At 37.2% G+C, this 5240-nt stretch overlaps 1 long non-coding RNA gene across 1 annotated transcript; it reads right to left on the bottom strand.

Annotated features, from left to right (window-relative positions):
* Nucleotides 1–317: 317 nt before the first annotated feature.
* On the bottom strand, nt 318–3009 carry LOC132612367 (uncharacterized). The gene is made up of 3 exons (XR_009571742.1): nt 2926–3009; nt 2653–2844; nt 318–576 (listed from the first exon to the last, which is right to left on the bottom strand). It is a non-coding gene; the product is annotated as an uncharacterized LOC132612367 (long non-coding RNA).
* Nucleotides 3010–5240: the final 2231 nt, after the last annotated feature.

The following is a 5240-nucleotide window of genomic DNA, read 5'->3' as shown; positions in this document are numbered from 1 at the left end:
GAATTTATTTGAAGGATTAAGAAAAGTATATGATGATGAGTCTAATGATTGTGTCAATCTTCTTGAATGTAGACTAGCGATAGCGAGCTTGGACAATTAAGCGTAGCTAATAGGACGTGGAGCAGGTATGTTAAGGTTTGTCCCTTTCTGTCACGCCCCAAAACCCACCCTAGACGTGACCGGCATCCGACGTCATGAACAACATCGGAAGAACCTAAACGACATAATAATAATACTTGAACCCGCCAGGTTCAATATTCGCCTCCAACAATTTATAAATTAAATGTAACACATGAATTAAATTAGCGGAAGTCTTTATAAGCAATGGCCATCAACGTGGCAAACACCCATTAAGTCGTACGAGACTTTTGACAATCTACCCACAATTCTGACAACTATCTATGGAGCTTCTAAGAGACATAACAATCGTCAAACTTCGGGACGCAGCCCGGAAATCTAGAATAATAAATGAAACAGAAAGTGTCCCACGAACAAGGATGTGGGCTCACCAAATCCACAGCAGTAGCAAGTCCTATTAAGCGTCGAAAGTATCACGAACCTGCTCTTCTTCGTTACCTAACATACCATCAAAAACAACAATGGTATGCCTGAGTACTTTTGTACTCAGTGAGTGCCTCGGGGACAACAAGTATTATGAAAACAAAATATAATAATATGTAAAGAAATCAGTTCTGAAAAGGATAGCATAAAAACAACCATTCCACTTTGTGAATCTCAATATCATTTGTTAAACAGTTTACAAATCCATTAATCAATATAGAAACAAGTATTCAACATGTGTATCTCCATAAGAATTATCAAAAATCGATTATGAAGTCTTTTGTTAAGTTACAACTTTTAATTATGCCTTTCAAATTGATCATGATTGTCAACAACGGTTCCATGAGAGATTACGAATATTACACATATACGAATATTTTACATACTGACACAAGCCCAAGAATCAATCACATCGAGGGAATGACCGTAGGGTTCCCTTGTCACAACTCACCACACCGAATTATAAAGTCTCTGTGACCACTCATCCTCTCGAATGGCTAGGCATAAACACACCGGGATATGAAATCCCCGGTGACCACTCATCCTCCCGAATGGCTAGGCACACTGCGCAATACACCGAAATATAGATTCACGGTGGCTACTCTTCCTCCCGAATAGCAAGGCCATTAATGCACCCCAGGTAGCGAACCCGGGAGTGGCCACTCCTCCTCCCGAATGGCAAGGCAATTAATACACTAGGATCCATAGTGGCTACTCCTCCTCCCGAATAGCAAGGCAAACAGAACAACAAAGTCCATGGCATAGAAGCCGATTCACCAATTGTCTCAAAGCAGTCATACCGTCAATAACATTTAAGTTCATTACACATATCGATCAACGAAAGGAATATCAATTTAACTCTTTACCATTTACCATGCCAAGAATTTCACTTACGAATTCTATATCACTACAAGCCACTCACAGGAAACAAGATAGAAAGCAAGCCACTCATAGGCAAACTAATCAATCAATCGATACTCCTGGTTAGGAAACCACGGAGGCTAATCGTCCTCTGGACAAACACAACTTTACCATACAGTTACAAAAACACAAACAAAAATACAAATAATGTCATATTACTAAATTATCAATTATGGCTTAGGGCCGAACCTCACTTCTCAAGTCATCATCCCAAATAGAGGCATTTCAAGTTACCACCGATTGAGAATCTTATTCAAATATCTTATTCAAATTTCAAGTTTAAGAAACCCATTTTACTACAAAACAAGTTGAAGGTCTAACCTTTAGAAGATTTAAGTTCAATCATCCAATAATGGGGAAAAGCGAGTTTCACAAAGTAGTATAGTTCGTGTAAGGTTCGATGCGGGCTTGACCCTACACACGCATGACCTTGTCTAAAAGAAATCATCTTTGTAGTCAAATTATCATTATGGAGCATTATGCCATATTGAAAGGATAAGTTATTCCGACCAATGTTTGAAAACGTATAACTTTTTTACGAACGATTTCCATGCCTTAAATCATCAATGAGAATATCATTACCAACCCTTAACCATTATTATTAAACATATCTTATAGAGGAAAACATTCATAATATCACATACATATATAGGGTTTGTTACAATCTAGGTTTAATGTGGGTTTGTCCCCTCACACACATTAACCACCATTTAAACACGAATTAGAGTTCAAGGAACATGAAAAGATTTCTTTTCCTTTCATTCATTAAAAGATCTTCAATAATATTTATACTTCCAAATTCAAGAACAACAACATCAACAACAATCTCAACAATTATTTTATATCAATATCCAACTAATTCTATCCATTTAATCATACCAAAACAACCCACAAATCATTTGATATCCAAAAATCATAACCGAGCTTTCAATGTCATTTTCTGTATTCTAACCCGTCAAATCTATCAATGATAAGGGTAAGAACATTATTAAAATCTTAGACATACATTAGGGTTTTGTATGAGAAGTTCACCCTTTCTATTCAATAAAGAACTTTCAAGAAAAGAAGTCATGCATTCCAAAATAAGATTTTTCAAAAGAGACATACGAATCAAAATCAAAGAGTTTATAAAAAAAATCGATCAAAAGAGTATGTTCAAAAGAGGCATACCTTAATTTGTTAAACAAGATTTAACAATTCACTTTTCTATTGAAGAACACCCAAAACCTAGCTTGAATCACTTTGGAAGGAAATATGTTGCAAACCCTTAATTGCTCCAAAACCTGAATTAAAGACTTGAATTTTGGAGAAGATTTCCCAAATCTTGATTCTTGAATCTTGAGATGGGTTTTCTTGAAAACCCTATATTAGGAATGATGATTTATTGTTTAGATTACAAGGATATATGTTAGAATTGAGTTGGAATAATTAGAATGGACTTACCTTGGTGTTCTTGATGTTGGAGGAGAGTAGGAGGTCGTTCTAGGGTTTGAAGGAATGAAAAATAATGAGTTGAACTGATATGGATGAATATATATTGTTCTGTGAAAGTGAAATTTACGACCTGAACACTGCTGGTCGTAAAGTCAGTTTACGGGGCCGTAAATTGATTTACGGACCGTATTCTGCACTTTGGACTGCACTGTGTTGCTTCAGTAAAATGGCCATAACTCCTTGCACAGATGTCCGTTTGACCCCCGTAAGATACCGTTGGAAAGGTATTTCAATGCTCTACAACTTTCATCTAGGAAGTTTTCCCAAATTCGAAATACGTTTTGCAATACGGGCCGTAAAGTGAAATACGGTCCGTATTTAACCATATGACCTCAAAATGTCAAATTCCAGAATGTTCGGAAATTCTTGGTTTCAGTTTACGGGCACTGTTCATGGTCGTAAATTGAAATACGGTCACTGTTCATGGGCGTAAACCACCATATCACAACTGAACAGAAAAATTTCAATTTCCACATTCTTTATCTGATGTTCTAAGTCTAGGATCGTGGTCAAAACTTTCGTTAAAGGTACGTGGTGTTACACTTTCTTTTAAAGGCATGATCCCGATGTTATGATTTCATAATTGTTTCCATATCTTACTTGTTTTTCAAAAGTTAGATGTTTATGATTCCATGGCATGATTCTCTTCCCGATAACTCGTAAATGTTTTCTTCAAAGTAACCGTACTCTATCAAAACAGAGGTTTATGATTTTGTAAGTTTTTATGACCATAACGATGGATATGTTTCACGATGACAATGATGATGTCAAAGATGAGAATATTTCTATGATGACTATGATAAGAATGATTTTCCAAAAATGACTTCTGCAATGTTCGTAAAAGGTTCTGTACTTCAAACGCTCATAACTCTCTTATACTAAATCGGATTGACCTGAAACTTGTTTCTGAGCCTTCAGGTGTCGGTTTATGTATGTTGTTATTCGTTGCTCATCTCATCTTATAATAATTGTTCCTTCAAGGTGAGACAAAGTGGCCATGGTTATTCCATAATGTAATCGGAGGTTACCGACCTTACATCACTCCGATGGATACATGACTTCCTTTGGGCTCTCATGCATGATGCTTATATGATATATGTATATGATATATGTATATGTATATGGGGGATATGGGGAAAAGGGCCATATGTTGCACTATAGACGCATTGCCACCTGGTCAGTTGGCGTAATATCATCCCGGACGCGGGACATATGTGGGGGAGCTGACGTATTCGGTGCTATGATGTGATATGTTCTATTTTCTATATATGAACAAGAAATGTTTTTCAAAGAGCTAAGCATGCATGGAATCTTCCCTAAGAGGCACTCAGATGTACAGGTTACTCTTTTATCTCATGATATGTTCTATGTTCCCATTCTGTATGGTTTATAATTACATCCCTTACTATGTTACTATTCATGCCTTACATACTCAGTACATTGCTCGTACTGACCCCCCATTTTCTTCGGGGGCTGCGTTTCATGCCGCGCAGGTACACCCAGATGAGTAGAAGCTATTATAGAAGATGTTCCAGCGGAGTTGGCAAGCTCCATTTGCTCTGGGGTGTTGCCGGGTCAGAGTACTATGCCATGGTGTCTTGTTCGAAGTTATGGACTTTGCCGACAGAGTCGTGGGTGTAGTATGTCAGTCTTGAAAGTGGCTTCACCAGCCGATGTGTCTTTATATTTTATGTTACAGACTCCACATGACCACAAACTTTGTTTGACTTGAGAACAACGAAAGGAAGATTCTGGAGGCTTAACTATGTTTTTCATTTCTTATTGATGTAAGAATCTACAGAGATTAAGTATGCAATAAGAGTCAGCGGGTTCGCTCGGCTCTGAATATGGGGTCGGGTGCCCATCACACCCTAGTAAGGTCGGGGTGTGACAGAGACTTAGTGGGATTATAAAGAAAATTGATAAACAAGTAAGATATCCTGAATGATCTGCAAGGAAGGTGATCAATAGTACAATTTGAGGTTTTATAGAAACAAGTGAGTAAAGTTTTGTGAGTCATATGAAGACAATAAGGTAGTAAATTATCGAAAGGATTATGGAATCTGCTATATGTTCAAGTCAAGTTAAAGAGTATTGCTGCACATAGATACGAACTGAATTTGAGAATTATGGTGAAGCCATTGAGATAATTATATACGAGTGGGATTAAGGGAAAAAGTAGGGTTTTGATAATGAGGTGATACAATATGAGGGGAGGACAAAGTGAAGATTTGAGGATAAAGGTGGGATAACAAGTGGAGGAT

This window comes from Lycium barbarum, chromosome 9 (assembly GCF_019175385.1).
Source record: "Lycium barbarum isolate Lr01 chromosome 9, ASM1917538v2, whole genome shotgun sequence".
In the NCBI taxonomy this organism is placed as follows: domain Eukaryota; kingdom Viridiplantae; phylum Streptophyta; class Magnoliopsida; order Solanales; family Solanaceae; genus Lycium; species Lycium barbarum.
This window is presented reverse-complemented; position numbering and strand designations above follow the sequence as displayed.